Genomic DNA, 25,384 nt, shown 5'->3' with positions numbered 1-25,384 from the left:
GTGTTTGGGGGGTGGTTAGTGTGAGTGTGATGCGCGCCCCCCTCCCCCCCCCTCCTCCCCCCCTCCTCCCCCCCTCCCCCCCCGCAAACGCGCGTTGTTGGGGAAACAGACGTGCGCGCGCGCGTGTGTGTGTGGTGTGTGTGTGTGTGTGTGTGTGTGTGTGTGTGTGTGTGTGTGTGTGTGTGTGTGTGTGTGTGTGTGTGTGTGTGTGTGTGTGTGTGTGTGTGTGTGTGTGTGTGGTGTGTGTGTGTGTGTGTGTGTGTGTGTGTGTGTGTGTGTGTGTGTGTGTGTCGGATATAAATTTAGACGGTTGGTTCGTAAGTTTGCAGTTGACAACAAGATTCGGCCACAGTATACAGTGAGATTTAGATCGGTTACAGAATTGAATGAATGAATGAAAGAATTGAATGAATGGATGAATGAATGATGAACGAATGAATGATGAATGAATGAATGCATGAAAGAATTATACTTTATTGTCAAATGGACCTATAGTACTTAGGTGCAGTGAAATACTTTGTTTTGCACATAACCTATGCAGTACATAATTATCTCCACGTGTTGGCGCCGAAAATGTTACAAAACTACCCAACAGTCTTATCCTTTGCCTGCCGGTCACCGAAATTAGACAAACATGCTGGATAAACTCAGCGGGTGAGGCAGCATCTATGGAGAGAAGGATTGGGCGACGTTTCGGGTCGAGACCCTTCTTCAGAATCAGACCAGTATCTTTGCGTCAGACTGATGTGGGGCGGGAAAAATATAAGGAAAAGGCGGAGACAGTAATAGAAACATAGAAACATAGAACATAGGTGCTGGAGTAGGCCATTCGGCTTCGAGCCTGCACCGCCATTCAATATGATCATGGCTGATCATCCAACTCAGTATCCGGTCGGCTTGTGGGAGAGCTGGGCATGGGAGGGGAACGAGGGAGAAAGCAAGGACTATCTGAAATTGGAGAAGTCAATGTTCATACCGCTGGGGTGTAAACTACCCAAGCGAAATATGAGGTGCTGTTCCTCCAATTTGCGCTGGGCCTCACTCTGGCATTGGCGGAGGCCCAGTACAGAAAGGTCGGATTTGGAATGGGAGAGGAGTTGGTGCTGAACCGCCGGGAGATCTGGTTGGAGGGTTGGGCGCTCTTAGCCATTGTCGTTTTATTTCACGACAAGGAAAACACATCTTGCAGTTAATTATCACCAATAAATATAGCCGAAGGGTTTGAAAGGTATAAAATCCTTAGCTTCCCAACAATGCAGAGTATTCCTGAACTATTAGCCGGCTAGACATATGTTTGCTATTGATAACGGTTAAAGAAAATGTCGCACAACGTGGGGCTCGAACCCACGACCACGAGAGATTAAGAGTCTCATGCTCTACGGACTGAGCTAGCCGGGCATTGCTCAGACCTTTTCAGTGTCTAATGTCACGAGAATCATCGTCTCAATACACCAAGGATCTACCTCTGGTAAGAATGTTTGTCTGCGGGTGTAGAAGATAATCACAAGCGAGACGTTAATTAAACTTTCGTTCGGCCCAAGCGGAACATCTCACACTTTCCCCGTTTAAATGTTATCGTCCATTCCTCTCCCATTTATGTAGCTGAGCTACATCCCGCCGTGTACCATGCACGACACCGCCCCGTTCTGAAGGGTGAACTACACGGACAATTTATTTTCCGACGGCATGTCTGTGGTATTTGAGTGGAAACCGGGGTACATGCTGGAAATTCAATGTCACGTGCAGGCAGAAAGACCGTCAAAGAACACCGGAGGTTTACGTTGAACCTTGATTGAGCGGCACTGACGGCTGCGTCACGAACAAAAGCGTTGGAATAAATCATACATCTAGGAACGTTGATTTAAATTTTAAAGTCTTAAATACCATTGCCGAAACCCGGGATTGAACCAGGGACCTTTAGATCTTCAGTCTAACGCTCTCCCAACTGAGCTATTTCGGCTACTTTACCACTGCTGAAGGAAACTCAGTTCACTTCCAACACATGAATCCGGCCATAGTCGTTCACCTAATTCTGCGTCAATTTTATATAACGCACCGTGTTCATCAGATGTGGTAATCCCGCTGCTGAACATTTTTGTCATTTCGGAATACAGATCTCACCAGACAAGAGAAACAGAGAATTCTCGCCATCTTCCACCTCAGTCCTTGACCGACGAAGACTGTGGCCAGGTCACTGAACCACACGCCCTGTAAACGTTGCAACTTCAGGGACAGAGGCGGAGCAGAGGAGGTTTTCCCATTGGTCTGATCGATACTCAAATCCCAGATCACAACTTAGATTTAGCTCTTTGGGCCAACGGAATCAAGGAATGTGGGGGAAAAGCGGGAACGGGAACCTCATGTTGGTTGATCATGCATGATCAAAGAGAATGGCGGTACTGGCTCGAAGGGCCGAATAGCCTGCTCCTGCGCGTATTTTTCTATGTTTTTACGTTTTCTACGAATCTACGTTTGGTCTCACCGATGTAAATGAGCCCACATTAGGAACAGCAGATGCAGTTAATGTGGTTCGTGGAGGTACATGTGAACCTTTGTCTCACCTGGAGGGTCTGCTGAAAACAACACTTGAAACACTAACCACAGAGCTGTCACGGAGTTGAGCGCTCTCAGCCGTAGCCGTTTTATTTCACGATAAAGAAAACCCATCTTCCAGTTAATCCGTGGGGAGGGGGGGAGGGAGGGTATTTTGAGAGGTGGGGACCCCCCCCCCCCCCCCCACCCACATGATTTGTGACCTGGACACTACTGTCAGCCCCAGGTCGGCTCGCCTGCCCCACACTCCGAAGACGTGCAGCTTTGTAGGATAAGTGCTTCGATAAATTGTACATTGCCCCTAGTGTGTCGGATGGTGCTAGTGTCCGGGGTGATTGCTGGTCGGCGCGGACACGGTGAGACAAATGACCTGCAGCGCCCAGCTCGGCACGCCTGCCCCCGGACTGGCTGAAGTGCCCAGGTCAGCTCGCTTGCCCGAGGTCTGGCTTTAGCGCCTAGGTTTCCTGCGTGCCCCGTGACTGGCAGTGGCGCCCATGTCGGCTGGCAGGCCTGGTTGTAGCGCACCGGTCGCCTACGTGACCCGGGAATGGCTGCAGTTCCCAAGTCGCCTGCTGCTCCGGAACTAGCTGCAGTTCCCCGTTGGCGAAAACGAATTGAAAACAATAAATCCTCTGCGGGCCGGATGAATTTAAGTTGCGGGCCGGATCCGTTCCGTGGGCCGGAGGTTGCCGACCACTGTCCCCCCCCCCCCCCCCCCCCCCCCCCCCCCCCCCCCCCCCCCTGTTTCAAAACCGATTTCCGCCTATGCCTGGTGTCCCTGGATGGTGTCAAGAGAGGAGGAATAGAGACACGTGTTGCATCTACTACGGTTGCTGGGAATAGAATGGGAAGGGGATGGTTTAATGCATTATTTCATACAGCTCAGCAAGACTATCCCCGTACATGTGCATACTCACCCTAGTCAGTACTCTATACACAGAACAACCCACTGAGTTAAATGCAAGAGGTGCCATTTTGGCGCCATTTTACAGTCGCAGCTGCAGCTGGCGACACGGGCCCGTTGCAGCCGCCGCCTCCATTCCGGTTGTCCCGTAATCCGGTATCCCTCTCCACACCTGCCCTCTTCAGCCATAGTTCCCCCGAGGGGCACCTCCCGCAGCCGACATCGAGGGCGCTGAAGGTAAGACCACTCGGTTCCTCCCCACCTTGAGGTGGGTGGGAAGAGATGTGTGAATTGTGGATGGAGCAGTCCCTGGGGAAGGCGGAAAGGGGTGGAGATGAGAAGATGTGATTAGTGGTGGCATCCCCCAGGAGGTGACGGAAATGGCGGAGGATAATGTGTTGGATGCGAGTCTGGTGGGGTGAAATGTGAGGATCTTGGGAACTGTCCTTGTTGCGACTGGGCGAACAGAAAGCAAGAGCAGAACTGCGGGACACTGAGGTGTGAGGCTCTCCTCTATGAAAGGAGAGGAATACCACCGTTCCTTGAATAAGGAAATCTCACCTATCCGAGTATGGGACACCTCCCCTCCACCCGACCGATTTGCAGTCTGAAGAACCATCACCATCCCTTTCCGCTTTTCGCAAAGGCCGTTCCCTGCACAACTCCTTGGTCCGATTTCCATCCATTTCTGCAGATACCGTTTCTCCGCAACTCCCTGGTGAACACGTTTCCCACCCAAACCTCCCCCTTCCCAGTTACTTGCCCCTGCACCTGCAGGAGATGCAACACCAATCCCAATGCCCCCCCTCCACCCACCCATCCCCACCTCGATTCCGTCCAAGGACCCCGACAGTGTTTTCAGTTGCGGCAGAGGTTCACTTGATCTACTGTATCGATCACCCATTCCTCTCCAGAGACGCTGTCTGTCCCACTGAGTTACTCCACTTTGTTGTGCTAATCTCCCTCTCCCCTGGCATCAAGCTGAACAAGAGACTCGACCCGAAACGTCACCCATTCCTTCTCTCCAGAGATGCAGCCTGTCCTGCTGAGTTACTCCAGCTTTTATTCTTAATTGTCTACTTATATCGGGTTGTTACTTGCGAACAAGGCAATAAGGCGAATTCCTTGTATGTTTACATACATGGCTTAGAAAATTCATTCAATTCAATTCATTTTGTGTCTATCTCCGGGGGTGCAACGGGCGAGTCTCAGCCGGGAGAACAGTCTTGCTGATCGCCGTCACTCTTTAGCGGGCAGATTCTTTAGCCGCTGCATTTAGATTGAAGTGTGATCGGAAGATCGGACCGAATGAATGTGGGAGAGACACAGAGCGAGATAGCGGAATATTCAGCAACAGGGCTGCTTTACAATATTCATTTATATATTTATTTATTTTTTTAAACATATTTTTATTGGGTAGTGTACACTAATATAAGATGAATAACTTATTGCATTTCATGTACAACTTCTTATTTTAAATTTAATGGTAAAAAAGAAGAGTAAGAAAAGCAAGAAATAGAGAGAAAGAGAATATTATATAAAGTAGTAATATTGTTAATTCGTGAAAAAATAGGGGGGGGGGAAGAACCCATAAGGCCGTATAGCCCGAAAGAGGAAACAAGAAGGTGATATGAAATAAGAAAAAAAAGAATAGAGAAGAAAAAAAAAGAGAAAAAAAAGAGAAATTGAAAGGGATATACCTACTTCGTATCTTTACCCACCCTTCAACCGGTTCTGAAACAGTTAATTTCTAAGGTTGCGTTGTACCACATGCTTGTAATAAATCGATAAAGGGGGACCAAATCTTTAAGAATTCGTCTGATTTGCCTGATAGGACGAATCTCATATCTTCAAGATGTAACATTTCCGACATGTTTGAAATCCACATTTTGAGCGTCGGCGTGGGTGCATATTTGAGAATTTAAGTATAAGTTTTTTTGCCTTTATGAAGCCTTAACTAAGTAGACATTTTTGAAACGCAGTCAGCTTACATCCGTCTTCCATTGATCCGAAGATAATCAGTTCTGTATTGAGGTTCAATTTTATTTTAAATTGACAGTTTGGTTTTCGAGTAATATAATCTTATGTACAATTTTTAATTGAATTAAGTTATGTCTTACATTAATCGAGCATTTATAATTTAGATAATTTAAAATAATTTCACTGCGAAAACCTCTGGAATGGTGTATCCGAGCGGGACAGATAGCACAGTCATAACAACCGGATGGGGCAGAGAGTAAGAAATGGAGAAAGAAAGATGGAAAAAATGAAAGATGTGAACATGAAAAAAGAAAGCAAAGCCAGCAAACGGTGTGAGGTGAGTGATACAAACAACGAAATTAGCACAAAGGAGCACACACGCTAAGAATGTTACTGTCAGAGCAGAGTGGCGCAGCGGAAGCGTGCTGGGCCCATAACCCAGAGGTCGATGGATCGAAACCATCCTCTGCTATTCTATCAATGGATACTTTTGAGAAAATACCGTCCGTTCACACGCGTGCACAACACATATTTCGTTTCATTCCGGGAAATACATATTTCAACAAAAGGCTTGGCCTCGTTGCATCATTTGAAGAGTTTTATTGGATAATCGGTGGGTGACACCACGGTCCCCGTTGTGCTCGGCCGTTGACCAATGTATATTACTGAAAGTCTGATCATGATCGCTTTTGGCTCGCTGTGGTATGATTTCCGAGCGAACGGCGCCACCTACGGCCGTCATTTTTGCCCACATCGCTCAGAACCCCCCTCCGCCTTCCTGGACCGGAGGATTTTTCTTATCGATGGAAAATCAGAGATATATTAATGTTTTTGAATAATTTGTCATTCTCTCTGCTGCCCCTGCTGGAGGGAGTGGGAGGGTCTACAAAACCAGGAAGTGGTGCGCCTCACTGAGTCTCTGCAAGATGGAGGATGCCAGGGGGTCACGTCTCTCTGAGCTCTGAATAACTCTGAACACATGTCTACTCAACTGTGAGTGCCCTTAATGTGATTAGAAAATGAAAATATGGTTGGTTTGAAGTAAAATGGCACTGCCTGCAAATGGTTGTTTTTGGGGTTTAGGTTGAAGTAAAAAGGCACTGCCTGCAAATGGTTGTTTGGGGGGTTTGGATTGAAGTGAAAAGGCACTTCCTGCAAATGGTTGCTTGGGGTTTTTGGGTTGAAGTGAAAAGGCACTACCTGCAAATGGTTGCTTGGGGGGTTTGGGTTGAAGTGAAAAGGCATTGCCTGCAAATGGTTGTTTGGAGGGGTCTGGGTTGAAGTGAAAAGGCATTGCCTGCAAATGATTGTTTGGGGTGTTTGGGTTGAAATGAAAAGGCACTGCCTGCAAATGGTTGTTTGGGGGGTTTGGGTTGAAGTGAAAAGGCACTGCCTGCAAATGGTTGTTTGTCTAAACTTGACAACTTCCTGTTTGCACTATATTGATTTTAGATAAAACGCTACCACTTACGGCTGGGATTTTTGGTCATCTTACTCAGCCCCCCTCTGCTCATCAGGTGCAGATGATTCTTCCCATCAATGAAAAACAAAAGTGTTATTAGTGTTAAAAAAATGTTGAGAATCTATCTCCTGTCAATCACGCCATGAAGGCCACTCATTTTCCGGTGGGAGGGAGAGGGATTATAAAACCCGGAAGCGTGGGTGTGGCTCAGGGAAGCATGGGGAGGCAGAGGTCACGACTCTGTCTGAGCCGAGAATCAACTGAACACACTGAATGTCTATTGAACTGTCAGTGCGGTGTTTTGTGTGGTTTTATGGTGGTTTTTATGGTGGTTTCACCCTGCTTGGTAGTATGAAACTGCATTTGAATGTGGTGGCCTTGCACCCTGAATGAAACACTATGAAACTACATTTGAATGTGATGTCGTTGCACCCTGCATGAAATAGTATGAAACTGCCCTTGAATTTGGTGGCCTTGCACCCTGCTTAAAGTGGTTGGAAACTGCACGTTAATTCGATGGCCTTGCACCCTGCTTGAAGTGGTAGGAAACCGAACCTGAATTTGTTGGCCTTGCACCCTGCTTGAAGTGGTATGCAACTGCACTTGAATTTGTCGCGTTGCACCCTGCTCGAAGAGGTATTAAACTGCACTTGAATTTGGTGGCCTTGCACCCTGCTTGAAACGGTATGAAAATGGATTTGAAGTTGGTGGCCTTGCACTCTGTTTGAAATGGAATTTCAAGGAATAGCCGTGAGTCAACTGCCAGCCGACCAGCCGTGAGTGAGCTGCCAGCACATCAGGCTTGAGGAACTGAGCTGCCACCCCAAGAATCCATTTGGCCCACAATGTCCATACTAGCTCTCTTGAAACCAGTGGTCCCTGCAGCCAACAACACCACCGCTCCTGAATGCCCCCCCCCCCCCCCCCCCCCCCCCCCCCCCCCCCCAGTGGCCACCAATATTGGAATTGGTGGAGAGGTGGAATATTGCGTCGGGAAACCAGCCCTCCCGTGTCCCACTTAGTCCAGTTAATTCATAACATTGTCTTCTGCATGAAGCTGCGTTCTGGTCATAAGTGATGGGCGTAGAATTAGGCCATTCGGTACATCAAGTCTACTTCGCTATTCAATCACGGCTGGTCTATCTCTCACTGCAAACCCCATTCTCCTGCTTTCTCCTCATAACATCTCCCCATGGTATAGAACAAGAAATGGTGGAGCCAAAGGTTCAGCTCCTGTGTTCTTCATTGGAAATTTGATGCAGATATAAACACGTTCATGTTCAGTAGCAGAGAAAGAGAGTGGGGGAGCGGGGAATGGGTAGAACAAGGGGGGTATCTATGTTAATGATTGTAGTGTGGTAGTCTACGGGACAGGTGGTGGGAAATGGGATGCGTGTAGATAGGCAATACCTGGTCGACATGAAAATAGTGGGCCGAAGGGTTTTTGTTCTGGAGGAAGTCTATGACGGCACTGGGTGTAAGAAGGAACTACAGATGCTGGTTCAAACCGAAGATAGACACAAAAAGCTGCAGTAACTCATTGGAGCAGGCAGTATTCCTGGAGAGAAGGAATGGGTGACGCTTCGGGTCGAGAACATTCTTCAGACTTCCCCGTTCAGTCACCCATTCCATCTCTCCAGAGATGCTGCCTGTGCCGCTGAGTTACTCCAGCTTTTTGTGTCTATCTTCGACACTCGGTGTAAACCAGACAGAAGGCAGGCCACACTATTCCATCGGCGAGTGGGGAACGGAACCGTCTCCAGTGCAGTGACTCTGTGACTCGAGCACAGTCCCGCTGCTGCTTGTGATAGCAAATACAGAATACGACTCGCAGTTCCGGTCACATGCGTTTAGAAAATGAAAGCGCCTCTTTACTAAATAATTCAACACGAGCATGTACTTGAATGAGTAACCGGATCGCGGAAGAAGCCGAGAGCACACAAGTCAAACAGTGAGAAGTGAATGTTTGAAAGTTGCATTTTTTGGTCAAAGAAAATCTAAGGCTATTCACATGAAATTCTGCAGCGTTATGTAACTAACCCACAAACAACACTCTTCCCCACTTTCCTCATCAACTCGCATCCACCTCTCCTTCTCCATTTCCTTCTCCCTCCCCTTCCAACTACATATATTATGCTGCTTCATAAGGAAAAGCATATGGCGGTTCCTCGTTAGTATAGTGGTTAGTATCCCCGCCTGTCACGCGGGAGACCGGGGTTCAATTCCCCGACGGGGAGAAAATTCTCGTGGTTCTAAACTTAACTGGATATCCAAGGCGTATTTTGCACATCTTTGTTTATCAATGGTGACAGCTTCAAATATGCTTTTGCTCAATTGATCGGCATATTGAATATTCCGAATTAACATAATACATACAGTACATGAGCGCAGAAACAGGCCCCTCGGCCCACAATATCAGTGTCTAACATAATGCCAAATTAATGTAATCTACTCTGAAGAAGGGTGTCAACCCGAAACGTCACCCATTAATTCTCTCCAGCGATGCTGCCTGTCCCGCAGTGTTACTTCAGCTTTTTGTGTCTATCATTTTTAATCATCTTTAATCTAATTTACTTGCCCACTTATGATCTCTACACCCCCAATCCAATTTTATACAGTGCATTTTTGAAATATTCTTAAATGACACTAACGTATCTGCTTCCTCCACCACTCCTAGCAGCGCATTCCAGGCACCCACCTCTCTCCGTCCCACACATCTCCTTTACCGCTCTCACGTTAAAGCTATGGCCTCAAGTGATTGAGATTTCCACCCTGGGATAAAGATTCTCAGTCTACTCTGTCTATATCTCTCAAAACTTTATATACCTCTGGTCTCAATTTCTGATGAACCAGAGAAAACAATTCCAGTCTGTCAAGCCTCACTTTGTAGCTACTGGCTCCTACCCCATGCATGGCAGACAGGTTTTCATTCTGTTAAACCTCTTCTGCACCATCTCCAAAGCCTCCACACCCTTCCTGTAATAGGAAGAACAGAATTGAATGCAAGACTCCAAATGCAGATTGGCAAAAGTCAGGGAGAGCTGCATCGTGACATCCCGGGTTGGAGAACCGTGAGGCCCCTCTGACCCTGATACACTGGTGGGAAGTGACCCCCGGGGGTAAATTTGTTGATTCTGGAACAAAGTAATAATGTTAAAACAGTATTGAAAAATTTCCCCTTTGCTTTAGAAGGGTAGATGTGTAAACTCAATTATTGAACAAATCAGGGTGAGGGTAAATTTACTTACGAAAAGTTGACAGGGGTAAACGGGACGAAAAAGGTTGGGAACCCCTGCCCTAATAATGAAACATCTTAAATAAATCTAAAGTAATTCCTAAGAACACAGCAAGTATGATAGTTGATGTGTCTAATTTCAGGTAACCCTTGCATTCCCTCTCTCCCCCCCGTCCCTCTTCCACCCCAGTCGTTTTGATAGTTTCACTGTTCTTATCCCTTCGTTTTCACCTCTTCCTCAGTCAACAATGGACCATTGTGGGCTCTTTGGTCATCAGAGTAATCGCTGCTTTGTCCCGTAACTTTTCATACCTCTAGTTACTTACATCCCTGAATCTCAGTTTGAAGTACTGTCTCGATCCGAAACGTGGCCTATTCATTTTGTTCCAGAGATGCTACCGGGCCCGCTGAGTTATTCCATCATTTTGTGTCTCTCTTTGGTGTAAACCAGCATCTGCAGTTCCATCCTAAACACAGTAATTGCGGTCATCTCTCTCAGCACCCCGGCTTTCAAATATCTGTCTGTCACGTTCACCACGGACCCCTTCTACATCTGGTGATTCCTTCCCAGCGCGCTATCGCCAGCACCATAAGTATGATTTACCAGCTGCCCTGTAGTGCCTGCATAAATTCGACTATCTTTAACATCTTTTGATGTCAATGTAAAGATCCGCATGCATTGGATATAATTGATTTGATTGACCCTGTACCTTCAAATGACCTTGTAAACGTCAGTATGCAGACACTTAAGATCACTGGCACAGAAACTTCGCTGCCCGGTTTAAAGTGTCCGATTAATGGAATTCTCCCTCCGGTAGCGTGTCTCACTGCCTCACCATCGGGCCCTTACGGCCCAAGACCGCATTTCAATAAATGGCTCTTAACATCATCGCCCTCTCCCTTATCAGCTGGGTGCCATTGTGAACTGCGAGGAGGGTGATATGAGGATGCAGGGCGCTTGGACAAGTTGTGTGTGTGGGCAGGCGCACAGCAGATGCAGTTTAATGTAGATAAATATGAGATTATACACTTTGATGGCGAAAACAAGACGTTAGATTATTATCTAAACGCTGTCAAGTCCTTGTTCATCACTCACTGAAAGTGAGCATGCAGGTACAGCATACAGTGAAGAAAGCGAATGGGATGTTGGCTTTCATAACAAGAGGAGTTGAGTATTGGAGCAAATAGGTCCTTCTGCAGTTGTACAGGGCCCCAGTGAGACCGCGCCTGGAGTATTGTATGCAGTTTTGGTCTCCAAACCTGATCACATTGAAAGGCGGTGCTGCCTCGAATGGCCGAATGGCCTACTCATGCACCTAATGTCTATTGTCCATTGTCTATTCATGCTATTGAGGGAGTGCAGCGTAGTTTCACCATGTTAAATGCCAGGTCGGCGGGACTTTCATATGTTGATAGATTCGAGCGGCTGGGCTTGTTTGTACTTTGGAATTTAGAAGGATTAGAGGAGATCTTATTGAAACATATGATTATTAAGGGTTTAAACACGCTAGTGGCAGGATACATGTTCCCAATGTTGGAGGAATCCAGACACAGGAGCCATATTTTAAGAATAATTGGTAAGCCATTTAGAACGAAAATGAGGGAAAAAACATTTTCACAAAGAGAGTTGTGAGTTTGTGGAATTATCTGCCTCAGAGGGCGATGGAGGCTGGTTCTCTGGATGCTTTCAAGAGAGAGTTATATGAAGCTCTTAGGGAGAACGGAGTTAAGCGATATGGAGAGAAGGCAGGAATGGGGTACTGATTGGGGATGATCAGCCATGATCACATTGAATGGTGGTACTGGCTCGAAGGGCCGAATGACCTATTCCTGCACCTATTGTGTATTGTCCATTGCCATATGTACATACAATGGCACGCAAAATGCTTACTTGGAGTAGCGCAAAAACCTGAAAAGACAATATTCAGATAACATCATAGTTATTTGGTGTTTTGCAGAGTTTGATAGCCTGATGGGTGTTGGGAAGAAGCGGTCACAGTAGGGGACATCGGATTCCCCTGCGTTTCATTCTTATTCGTAAACCACCCCATCAACCAGGTTTGATTGATCAAAATAGAGTGTTTCACAGGGATCTTTGATCCGCTGTTTATAATAATAATATATATATATATCACTCGGACATAAATGTAGACGGTTGGTTCGTACGTTTGCAGTTGACACGAAGGTTGCTGGGATCATAGATTGCGTGTAAGATTATCAAGGTTCACAGTGAGATATAGATCAGTTACAGAATTAAATGAATGAACGAATGAGTGATACTTTATTGTCAAATGTACCTAGGGTACAGGTGCAGTGAAATACTTTGTGTTGCATACAACCTATGCAGTACGCAATTGTCTCCACGTGTTGGCGCCGACAATGTTACAAAACTATCCAACAGTCTTATCCTTTGCCTGTTGGTCACCGAAATTAGACAAAATGCTGGAGAAACACAGTGGGTGAGGCAGAATCTATGGAGAGAAGGATTAGCGACGTTTCGGGTCGAGGCCCTTCTTCAGAATCAGACCAGGATCTTTGCTTCAGACTGATGTGGGGGCGGGAAAAAGAAAGGAAGAGACGGAGACAGTCGGCTTGTGGGAGAGTTGGGAAGGGGAGGGGAACGAGGGAGAAAGCAAGGACTATCTGAAATTGGAGAAGACAATGTTCATACCGCTGGGGTGTAAACTACCCAAGCGAAATATGAGGTGCTGTTCTTCCAATCACTCTGGCATTGGCGGAGGCCCACGACAGAAAGGTCGGATTCAGAATGGGAGTGGCTATTTAAGTGCTGAACCGCCGGGAGATCAGGTTGGTGGGTTGGGCGCCCTCAGCCATTGTCGTTTTATTTCACGATAAAGAAAACACATCTTGCAGTTAATTGTCTCCAATAAATGTAGCCAAAGGGTTTGAAAGGTATAACATCCTTAGATCCCCAAGAAGGCAGAGTATTCCTGAACTATTCGCTGGCTAGACATATGTTTGCTATTGATAATGGTTAAAGAAAGTGTCACCCAACGTGGGGCTCGAATCCACGACCCTGAGATCTCATGCTCTACCGACTGAGCTAGCCGGGCATTGCTCTGAGTATTTGAATGTCAAATGTCATGAGAATCATCGTCTCCAAACACCAAGGATCTACCTCTGGTAAGAATGTTTGTCTGCGGGTGTAGAAGATAATCACAAGGGAGACGTTAATTAAACATTGGTTCGGCCCAAGCGGAACATCTCACACTTTCCCCGTTTAAATGTTATCATCCATTCCTCTCCCATTTATGTAGCTACATCCCACCATGCACGAAACAGCCCCGTTCTGAAGGGTGAGCTACACGGACAATTTATTTTCCGACGGCACATCTGTGGTATTTGAATGGAAACCGGGGTACATGCTGGAAATTCAATGTCACAGGCAGGCAGGCACCGTGTTCATCAGATGTGGTAATCCCGCTGCTGAACATTTTTGTCATTTCGGAATACAGATCCCACCAGACAAGAGAAACAGAGAATTCTCGCCAACTTCCACCTCAGTCCTTGACCGATGAAGACTGTGGCCAGGTCACTGAACCACACGACCTGTAAACGTTTCAACTTCAGGGACAGAGGCGGAACAGGGGAGGTTTTCCCATTGGTCTGATCGATACTCAAATCCCAGATCACAACTTGTTAAAACAGAACAGAAGCACAGTGATCGGAGGAGGTCTTTCGGCCCTGGAATATGTTCCGTCGAAAGTATGCGCAATCATTGAATGCCACCTGTGACACCTTTCTAGCCCATCACTATCCCGCGCAACGTGGTCACAAACAATGTGTGTAGCAAAGTTCTGCAGATCTGAAGAAGGGTCTCGACCCGAATCGTGACGTCACCCATTCCTTCTCTCCAGAGATGCGGCCTGTCCTGCTGAGTTAATCCAGCGTTGTATTTTTAATTGTCTACTATATCGACTTAATGATTAAACTTAAAGGTAGATAACGTCTAGTAAAGTCTGATTAAAGATAGTTTAAAGAAGGTCTACAATTAGATAGATGAAAGGTCATGACCGTCTACAGCTGGTGAGAGCACGGACCAGTTGCCTTAAAACAGCTCTGATATATCATCTACACATTCCTTGTCGAAGTCATTCCTAACTTCGCACCTGAACGTCCGTCGCGGTGAGTTTTATTGAAGCACAACAGTGGACTCCGCACTGAATTAAACATGTCTCTAGTTGATGCAGGAAAAATGTACCCGATGCTGGGGGAGTCCAGAACCCGGGAACATAGTTTAAGAATAAGGGGTAGGCCATTGTGGACTGAGATGAGGGAAAACATCTTAACCCAGAGAGTTGTGAATCCACAGATTTCTCTGCCACAGAAGGCAGTGGAGGTCAAATCACTGGATGTTTACAAGAGAAAGTTAGATTTAGCTCTTTGGGCCAAAGGAATCAAGGAATGTGGGGAAAAGTCGTGAACGGGATACTCATGTTGGATGATCAGGCATGATCAAATAGAATGATGGTACTGGCTCGAAGGGCCGAATAGCCTGACCCTGCACGTATTTTTCTATGTTTCTACGTTTTTCTACGAGTCTACGTTTGGTCTCACCGATGTAAATGAGCCTACATTAGGAACAGCAGGTGCAGTTAATGTGGTTCGTGGAGGTACATGTGAACATTTGTCTCACCTGGAGGGTCTGCTGAAAACAACACTTGAAACACTAACCACAGAGCTGTCACGGAGTTGAGCGCTCTCAGCCGTTGCCGTTTTATTTCACGATAAAGAAAACCCATCTTCCAGTTAATCCGTGGGGAGGCGGGGGTGGGGAGTACTTTGAGAGGTGGGAACCCCCCCCCCCCCCCCCCCCCCCACATGATTTGTGACCTGGACACTACTGTCAGCCCCAGGTCGGCTCGTCTGCCCCACACTCCGAAGACGTGCAGGTTTGTAGGATATGTGCTTCGATAAATTGTACATTGTCCCTAGTGTGTCGGATTGTGCTAGTGTCCGGGGTGATTGCTGGTCGGCGCGGACACGGTGGGACAAATACCTGCAGCGCCCAGCTCGGCACGCCTGCCCCCGCACTGGCTGAAGTGCCCAGGTCAGCTCGCTTGCCCGAGGTCTGGCTTTAGCGCCTAGGTTTCCTGCGTGCCCCGTGACTGGCCGTGGCGCCCATGTCGGCTGGCCGGCCTGTCCTAGCGCCCCCCCCCCCCCCCAGCTCCCCGTGTTTCGAACCCGATTTCCGCCTATAAATCCTGGTGTCCCCGGATGTGTCAAGAGAGGCCGGAATAGAGCCGGAGGTTGCCGCATCTCCTACCCTTGCTGGAATGGAATAGGAAGGGAATGGTTTAATGCATTATTTCATACAGCTCAGCAAGACTACCCCCGTACATATGCATACTTACCCTAGTCAGTACTCTATACACAGAACAACCCACTGAGTCCACTGCAAGAGGTGCCATGTTGGCGCCATTTTACAGTCGCAGCTGCAGCTGGTGACACGGGCCCGTTGCAGCCGCCGCCTCCATTCCGGTTGTCCCGTCATCCGGTATCACTCTCCACACCTGCCCTCTTCAGCAATAGTTCCCCCGAGGGGCTCCTCCCGCAGCCGACATCGAGGGCGCTGAAGGTAAGACCACTCGGTTCTTCCCCACCTTGAGGTGGGTGGGAAGAGATGTGTGAATTGTGGATGGAGCAGTCCCTGGGGAAGGCGGAAAGGGGTGGAGATGAGAAGATGTGATTCCCTGGTGGCATCCCTTCCCACCCAAAAATGGCCCCTTCCCAGTTCTTGCCCCTACACCTGGTCAGGAGATGCAACACCAATCCATGCCCCCCCAATGCCCCCCCCCCCCCCCCCCCCCCCCCCCCCCACCTCCCCGTCCCATCACCACCTCGATTCCGTCCAAGGACCCCGACAGTCTTTTCAGTTGCGGCAGAGACCCATTCCACTCCAGAGACGGTGTCTGTCCCACGGAGTTACTCCGCTTTGTTGTGCTAATCTCCCTCTCCCCTGGCATCAAGCTGAACAAGAGACTCGACCCGAAACGTCACCCATTCCTTCTCTCCAGAGATGCAGCCTGTCCTGCTGAGTTACTCCAGCTTTTATTCTTAATTGTCTACTTATATCGGGTTGTTACTTGCGAACAAGGCAACAAGGCGAATTCCTTGTATGTTTACATACATGGCTTAGAAAATTCATTCAATTCAATTCATTTTGTGTCTATCTCCGGGGGTGCAACGGGCGAGTCTCAGCCGGGAGAACAGTCTTGCTGATCGCCGTCACTCTTTAGCGGGCAGATTCTTTAGCCGCTGCATTTAGATTGAAGTGTGATCGGAAGACCGGACCGAATGTATGTGGGAGAGACACAGAGCGAGATAAACAGAATATTCAGCAACAGGGCTGCTGGAATAGCAGCAGGGAAAAGGTAATTTACAATATTCATTTATTTATTTATTTATTTTTAAAAACATATTTTTATTGGGTAGTGTACAATAATATAAGATGAATAACTTATTGCATTTCATGTACAACTTATTTTAAATTTAATAGTAAAAAAGAAGAGTAAGAAAAGCAAGATATAGAGAGAAAGAGAATATTATATAAAGTAGTAATATTGTTAATTCGTGAAAAAATAAGGGGGAATGAAGAACCCATAAGGCCGTATAGCCCGAAAGAGGAAACAAGAAGGTGATATGAAATAAGAAAAAAAAGAATAGAGAAGAAAAAAAGAGAAAAAAAAGAGAAATTGAAGGAATATACCTACTTCGTATCTTTACCCACCCTTCAACCGGTTCTGAAACAGTTAATTTCTAAGGTTGTGTTGTACCACATGCTTGTAATAAATCGATAAAGGGGGACCAAATCTTTAAGAATTCGTCTGATTTGCCTGATAGGACGAATCTCATATCTTCAAGATGTAACATTTCCGACATGTTTGAAATCCACATTTTCAGCGTCGGCGTGGGTGCATTTTTGAGATTGAAAGTATAAGGTTTTTTTTGCCGTTATTAAGCCTTAACTAAGTAGACATTTTTTGAAACGCAGTCAGCTTACACCCGTCTTCCATTGATCCGAAGATAATCAGTTCTGTATTGAGGTTCAATTTTATTTTAAATTGACAGTTTGGTTTTCGAGTAATATAATCTATGTACAATTTTTAATTGAATTAAGTTATGCCTTACATTAATCGAGCATTTATAATTTAGATAATTGAAAATAATTTCACTGCTAAAACCTCTGGAACGGTGTATCCGAGCGGGCAGACAGCATAGTCATAACAACCGGATGGGGCAGTGAGTAAGAAATGAGAAGGAAAGATGGAAAAAAATTGAAGATGTGAACGTGAGAAAAGAAAGCAAAGCCAGCAAACGGCGTGAGGAGAGTGATACAAACAACGAAATAAGCACAAAGGAGCGCACGCGCTAAGAATGTTACTGTCAGAGCAGAGTGGCGCAGCGGAAGCGTGCTGGGCCCATAACCCAGAGGTCGATGGATCGAAACCATCCTCTGCTATTCCATCAATGGATACTTTTGAGAAAATACCGTCCGTTCACAGGCGTGCACAACATATATTTCGTTTAATTCGGGGAAATACCTTTTTCAACAAAAGGCTTGGCCTCGTTGCATCATTTGAAGAGTTTTATTTGAGAATCGGTGGGTGACACCACGGTCTCCGTTGTGCTCGACCGTTGACCAATCTATATTACTGAAAGTCTGATCATGATCGCTTTTGGCTCGCTGTGGTATGATTTGAGAGAGAACGGCCCCATCTACGGCCGTCATTTTTGCGCACATCGATCAGAACCCCCCTCCGCCTTCCTGGACCGGAGGATTTTTCTTATCGATGAAAAGTCAGAGATATATTAATGTTTTTGCATAATTTGTCATTCTCTCTGCTGCCCCTGCTGGAGGGAGTGGGAGGGACTACACAACCAGGAAGTGGTGTGCCTCCCCGAGTCTCTGCAAGGTGGAGGAATCCAGGGGGTCACGTCTCTCTGAGTTCTGAATAACACTGAACACATGTCTACTCAACTGTGAGTGCCCTTAATGTGGTTAGAAAATGAAAATATGGTTGGTTTGAAGTAAAATGGCACTGCCTGCAAATGGTTGTTTTTGGGGTTTAGGTTGAAGTTAAAAGGCACTGCCTGCAAATGGTTGTTTGGGGGTTTTGGATTGAAGTGAAAAGACATTGCCTGCAAAAATGGTTGCTTGGGGTTTTTGGGTTGAAGTGAAAAGGCACTACCTGCAAATGGTTGCTTGGGGGGTTTGGGTTGAAGTGAAGAGGCATTGCCTGCAAATGGTTATTTGGGGGGGGGGGGGTGGTGGGTTGAAGTGAAAAGGCATTGCCTGCAAATGGTTGTTTGGGGTGTTTGCGTTGAAGTGAAAAGGCACTGCCTGCAAATGGTTGTTTGGGGGGGTTTGGGTTGAAGTGAAAGGGCACCGCCTGCAAATGGTTGTTTGTCTAAACTTGACAACTTCCTGTTTGCACTATATTGATTTTAGATACAACGCTACCACTTACGGCTGGGATTTCTGGTCATCTTACTCAGTCCCCCTGTGCTCATCAGGCGCAGACGATTCTTCCCATCAATGAAAAACAAAAGTGTTAATAGTGTTAAAAAAAATGTTGAGAATCTCTCTCCACTAAATCACGCAATGAAGGCCACTTCTTTTCCGGTGGGAGGGAGAGGGGTTATAAATCCCGGAATCGTGGGTGTGGCTCAGGGAAGCATGGGGAGGCAGAGATCACGACTCTGTCTGAGCCGAGAATCAACTGAACACACTGAATGTCTATTGAACTGTGAGTGCGGTGTTTTGTGTGGTTTTATTGTGGTTTTTATGTTGGTTTCACCCTGCTTGAAGTAGTAGGAAACTGCATTTGAATGTGGTGCACGCTGGATGAAATGGTATGAAACTACATTTGAATGTGATGTCGTTGCACCCTGCATGAAATAGTATGAAACTGCCCTTGAATTTGGTGGCCTTGCACCCTGCTTAAAGTGGTTGGAAACTGCACTTTAATTCGATGGCCTTCCACCCTGCTTAAAGTGGTAGGAAACCGAACCCGAATATGGTGGCCTTGCACCCTGCTTGAAGTGGTATGAAACTGCACTTGAATTTTGTGGCGTTGCACCCTGCTTGAAGAGGTATTAAACTGCACTTGAATTTGGTGGCCTTGCACCCTGCTTGAAACGGTATGAAAATGGATTTGATGTTGGTGGCCTTGCACTCTGTTTTGAAATGGAAATTCAAGGAATAGCCGTGAGTCAACTGCCAGCCGACCAGCCGTGAGTGAGCTGCCAGCACATCAGGCTTGAGGAACTGAGCTGCCACCCCAAGAATCCATTTGGCCCACAATGTCCATACCAGCTCTCTGGAAACCAGTGGTCCCTGCAGCCAACAACACCACCGCTCCTGAAAAGCCCCCCCCCCCCCCCCCCCCCCCCCCAACAATATTGGAATTGGTGGAGAGGTGGAATATTGCCCGGTAGACCAGCCCTCCCGCGTGAACATTGAACCCAACGGGTCCCACTTAGTCCAGTTAATTCATAATATTATCTGCTGCTATGAAGCTGCGTTCTGGCCATAAGTGATGGGCGTAGAATAGTAAGATTAAACGAGTACTTACCAGTGCGAAGTTTGATCTGTTTGATCTGTATTTTATGAGGAGTTACGATGTGCGAAGTTTGATCTGTATTTTATGAGGAGTTACGATGAGGGAATACGTGAAGAACCCACCCAGCGCGCAGGCGCGGCATACTTCCAAGCAGCGGTGTGGAATCACAGATAGACACAAATTGAAGTAAAGATAGTAAAGACCAACGAGACATCAGTCCGAGTTTGATCTATACAATGAGGGTGGGAGCGGAGGGCACGTAATCCCTCATCGTAACTCCTCATAAAATACAGATCAAACTTCGCACTGGTAAGTACTCGTTTAATCTTACTATTTTACTTCGGAGTCACGTGAGTGACTACGTGAAGACTTCAAAGGTCTGTGATTTCAAACCGTGTACCAGTTATATCACTCACTGCCGAAAGATCATCGAGGGAGGAAGTGGTATCTAAAGACCAACAAGTTTGTTAGTTTTAAAAAACAAATGTTTATTAACTACAACAAAGAATAGCTCCCCTGGGCTTTAAATTATAAATTTGCGGTTTCTAAAATTCTTCCCGCAAAGACGTCCTTTTCCATCAGCGGTTTCTTGTAGAATTTTTGGAATGTCGATTCCCTTGACCATCCCGCTGCTCTGAGGATGTGGTCTAGGGGAACCTGCATCCTATCCGCCGCTGAGGTGGACGCTGCCCTGGTTGAATGGGATTTAAAAACATCTGTGTTAATCCCTGCCATGTTAAGGACCTGTTTCAACCATCTGGATATTGTCTGGCTGGTAACCCGTCCAAAAGGCTTTTTATGGCTGACCCATAAGGCTTTTTCTCTCCCTCTAAGAGTTTGGGTAGTGTCTAAATAATGATGAAGGTGGGTCACCACACACAGCCTAGGTTCTGGAGGGTATGCCCGGAAGATCAACGGGGAGTTGGATGTACCTGGTCTGCTCTGTTTTACCAACCCCGGCATGGTGAAAGTAATGGTATCTTGGGTGGTCAGCATGTGGTCCAGACTTAACTGATGCAGCGACTGAACCCTCTGAGCAGAGACAAGCGCCATGAGCATACGGGTCTTGTAAGTGGACTGTTCCAGGCTCAGGGATCCCACCGGAGGCCAACCTCGAAGGTGTGTCAATACTACACTAACATCCCACACTTGGGTGTATCTAGGTGTAGGGGGTTTGGTGTTATAAATCCCTTTAAGGAGTTTGATAACCAGAGGGTGGGATCCAACACTATGCTGTCCTATGGGCATGAGGTATGCGGACAGGGCGCTCCGAGCTGTATTGATGGCACCGTAGCTCATCTTTAGTTCATGGTGCAGGTGGGCCAGGAACTCCAGCACATCCGAGATCGAAGCCGTCTTGTAGGATGTCCCTGCTTCCAGACAGTACTGTTCCCATTTCCTGATGTAGGTCAGGTACTGTTTCTTGGTGGAAACTCGCAGGGATGCCGACATGGTGGTGATTGTTCTCTCTGATAACCCCAATCCCCGGTAAGGTCTGTTCAGAATCTGGAAACCAGGAGGTTCAATTTTTGGTGGCATGGATGACTAATGCCAGTTACCGGGTGAGTCAATAATTGGGGGTGGTTGTGAAGGACCATATGTGTCTCTACCACCATGTCGTGGAACATTGGGAACCATGGTTGGGTAGGCCAGTCGGGCACGACCAGAATGCCGGAGGCTGAGTCTGCCTGAATTTTCTGGAGTACCCGACTGATGAGGCAGAAGGGAGGGAAAGCATAGAAAAAGAAATTTCCCCAATCCAGCGTGAAGGCATCTACCGCTACTGCCTCTGGGTCTGGTTCCCAAGCCACATACATGGGTAGTTGGTGATTTAGTCTAGACGCAAACAAATCTATATCTGGCGTACCATGTTGCTTGACAATTCTAGCAAATAGTTTTGGGTCCAACATCCATTCGATGTTGTCATTGAATTTTCGTGACCTGGTGTCCGCCACTAAATTTAGCTTGCCTGGTAAATAGGCAGCTGATAGCCAAATATGTCTCTCGACACACCATTGCCAGATTATAGTAGTTAATTTGTCGCATGATACTGATTTTATGCCACCCATGTGCTGGATATAAGATACCGCCGTAGTGTTGTCAATCATAATCCTAACATGCACATGCCGCATATCAGATGTATATGCTTTTAGCCCATAAAAGGCGGCGAGCATTTCCAAGAAGTTAATGCCCAGTGATTGTAGTAGCGATGCCTCCGAGTTAGTCCATCTGCCACCTGTGCTGTTTATGGAGTTAGTAGCTCCGCAACCTAAAGCACTGGCATCCGTTGTAATGGTTATGTTAGGATTGGTGACGGCGATAGGACTGTGACTGTGCCAAATATTATCGACCCACCACTGAAGTTCTGATCTGGCTTCAGTGGGTAACTCCATTTTGCGGTCATAATGCCCTCTATTAAGACGTAATGCATGAGTCCTTGCCCTTTGCAAATTTTGATAATGCAAGGGCCCATGTTGGGCAGCCGGGAATGCTGCTACTATAGAGCCAATAACTCTGGCTACGTGCCGTATCCTTGGTTGCGGTGTGGCAATTAAATAGTTACAAGCTTCGATGAGTGAAACTTTTTTGTCTCTGGGCAGAGTGACAGTCATATGGATAGTGTCAATAGTGAAGCCTAGGTAATCCATGTTAGTAGTAGGCTCCAATATTGATTTATCTGGGTGTAGGATGAATCCCAAAGTTTCAAGGAGTTGTTTAGTGGCTAAAACTCCTGCGACAGCTAGTTCCCTTGTTCTCCCTAATATGAGAACATCGTCCAGATAGGCCACGACTAAATGTTTTTGTTTTCTCAATTTTTTCATGGCCACTTTGAGAATTTTTGTAAATAATCTGGGAGCTGTCGTTAAACCATTGGGCAAGGCTCTGTACTGCCACTGCTGGCCCATCCAGATAAATTTCAGATATTTGTAATAATCCTTATGAATGGGTACTAAATAGTAAGCATCCTTGATATCTATGCTTGCCATGTAGTATCCCTTGGAGATCAGTTGTCTGGCAGTGACAAATGTCTCCATTTTGAAATGTTGATACTCAACAGACTGATTAAGTGACGTCAAATCAATAATAATGCGACACCCACCATCTTTCTTGGATTTAAGAAAAATATTTGATACAAATTCGTGCGGCTCGTGTGTGGTCATTTCTATGATGCCTTTAGCCACGAGCCTATCTAGTTCAGCTTGTCCTTCTACCTTCTCAAATGCTGAGGGAAGGAATACCCTTTGGGGCATGTGCTGAACTGGAGGTTCTAAGCCTGGTTTGAATTCAATTTTGTATCCACTGATACTGTTGAGTATAAACTTATTGTTAGTTAAGGAGCACCAAACATGCTTGAAGAACCTCAAACGTCCTCCTGTTAATACAGCACCCGTTGTCTGTGTATGTTGGCAGGAACCAGACCCACCTACCTCCATGTTTATTTGTGGGGCCGTTTTCGGTAGGTTTGGCCCAAGGTTGTCCGTGTTGGTGCTGCGGTGGGGCGGCGCATCTTCCCACGGCTCCGCCCTGGGCCCCGCTCTAAAAAAGAGCTCTGGGGGTAGTGGGAGGCGGTCACCAGGCTTTCACCAGCTCGGTACCTGCTGGTGGATGCCGAGGCGTGCTGCCAACTGGGTGTCTTCACCCTGCTCGGTCCTGGCCCTGCCCTCATGAGGCCTACTGGTTTGGCCGCCTCTTCCAACTCCTTCAGTTTTTTGGCCAAATCTGCACCAAATAGCAGCGCCTCTCGTTCGGGCGCTGGAGCTTTGCAGAGGCCTGCGTATTTCGGATTGAGGGCAGGCCTGATGTTGTCCCGCCGTAGGCTGTTGAGCTCATAAGTGGTGTTGCACATCAATGCGAGTGCATCCTGCTGGGGTATGGTTAGCTCTTCGTTCCCGACGGACCGAGCAAAGGCGGTGATGGCTGCTGAGTGGAGTTTCAGGACCCGCTGCATCTTTACTTCCTGAGCCCTGATCTGCTGCCCCAGCTGGTTCCATATCTGCCCGTTGACCGTTTTCACCCGCAGCGCCTCGCAATTCTCTGGCGCTGTGTACGTATCAAGGGCCTGCTGGACGACCTTGTCCTGCAGCGGCTTGTTGGAAAGCCTATTGATGCTGGCCGCCATTCTGGGTGGTAATACCATCCCAGTCGTTGGGGGCGCTGCGTACCGGCCCACTACACCCAGTAGCTCTTCTTCTAGCACGCCCGGCATACTGATGTTGTCCTCCGCCTGCCCTTGGGATAGGCCAGCCCAGTCCTGGCCTCCCTTACTGCCCTCGAACAGAGAGGGTACAGAAGGGTGTGGTGATGGTAAGGAGGAGGCCAAAGCCCGTCCTCCTGGGAGATGCCTAGCCTGCATCTCCTCATCGATCATTTGTTCTAGGAGCTGCCTCATGCAGCTGATGCGGGCGTCTCCCCGTTTCGGTGGTGGAGAGCGTTCCCGTTCCTCCGACGAATCGGAGGACACCGGCCGGTCGGTTTTGTGAGTAGCCTTCCTCCCTGTGCGGGGCGTCGATATCGGCAGCACAGGGGGCGGCTCGGTGTCGGGTGAGCGGGAGCGTTGAAATGGCTCCTCCGCTACGAGTGGCTGCCGCCCAGCTATGGACCCCTCCTCGGGTGGAGTTGGGCAGGCAGTCCTTCTGGCTGGTCGCTTTCGAGAGGCCATAATTCTCCCTTGAGCGACTCTGTAACACAAAAAAGGCACTTACCTGAGGTCTTGTCTTTATGCTGCAGCTGGAGAGCCTGGCTCCAGCTGCTGCCGCTGTTGCACTGCTGACGTAATGCCGCGCCTGCGCGCTGGGTGGGTTCTTCACGTAGTCACTCACGTAACTCCGAAGTAAAATTAGGCCATTCGGCGCATCAACTCTACTTCGCCATTCAATCACGGCTGGTCTATCTCTCACTCCAAATCCCATTCTCCTGCTTTCTCCTCATAACATCTCCCCGTGATATAGAACAAGAAATGGTGGAGCCAATGGTTCAGCTCCTGTGTTGTTCATTGGAACTTTGAAACAGAGATAAACACGTTCATGTTCAGTAGCAGAGAGAGTGGGTGAGCGGGCAATGGGTAGAATATGGGGGTATCTCTGTTAGTCACTGTAGGGTGGTAGTCTACGGGACAAGTGGTGAGAAATGGGATGCGCGTAGATAGGCAATACCTGGTCGACATGAAAATAGTGGGCGAAGTGTTTTTGTTCTGGAGGAAGTCTATGACGGCACTGGGTGTAAGAAAGAACTACAGATGCTGGTTCAAACCGAAGATAGACACGAAAAGCTGCAGTAACTCATTGGAGCAGGCAGTATCCCTGGAGGGAAGGAATGGGTGACGCTTCGGGTCGAGAACATTCTTTAGACTTCCCCATTCAGTCACCCATTCCATCTCTCCAGAGATGCTGCCTGTGCCGCTGAGTTACTCCAGCTTTTTGTGTCTATCTTCGGCACTCGGTGTAAGGCAGGCCACACTATTCCATCGGCGAGGGGGGATAGGAACCGTCTCCAGTGCAGTGACTCTGTGACTCGAGCACAGTCCCGCTGCTGCTTGTGATAGCAAATACAGAATACGACTCGCAGTTCCGGTCACATGCGTTTAGAAAATGAAAGCGCCTCTTTATTAAATAATTCAACACGATCATGTACTTGAATAAGTAACCGGATCGCGGAAGAAGCCG

The 25,384-nt window shown here is 47.4% G+C and overlaps 3 non-coding genes across 3 annotated transcripts; 1 reads left to right on the top strand and 2 right to left on the bottom strand.

Annotated features, from left to right (window-relative positions):
* Nucleotides 1-1,323: 1,323 nt before the first annotated feature.
* On the bottom strand, nucleotides 1,324-1,398 carry trnak-cuu (transfer RNA lysine (anticodon CUU)). The gene has a single exon. It is a non-coding gene; the product is annotated as a tRNA-Lys (tRNA).
* A 489-nt stretch (nucleotides 1,399-1,887) lies between these two features.
* Nucleotides 1,888-1,960, bottom strand: trnaf-gaa (transfer RNA phenylalanine (anticodon GAA)). Its single transcript has one exon. It is a non-coding gene; the product is annotated as a tRNA-Phe (tRNA).
* A 7,104-nt stretch (nucleotides 1,961-9,064) lies between these two features.
* Nucleotides 9,065-9,136, top strand: trnad-guc (transfer RNA aspartic acid (anticodon GUC)). The gene has a single exon. It is a non-coding gene; the product is annotated as a tRNA-Asp (tRNA).
* The last annotated feature ends 16,248 nt before the right edge of the window (nucleotides 9,137-25,384 follow it).

The sequence above is a fragment of the Leucoraja erinacea genome, unplaced genomic scaffold, assembly GCF_028641065.1.
Source record: "Leucoraja erinacea ecotype New England unplaced genomic scaffold, Leri_hhj_1 Leri_1278S, whole genome shotgun sequence".
Lineage (NCBI taxonomy): Eukaryota > Metazoa > Chordata > Chondrichthyes > Rajiformes > Rajidae > Leucoraja > Leucoraja erinaceus.
This window is presented reverse-complemented; position numbering and strand designations above follow the sequence as displayed.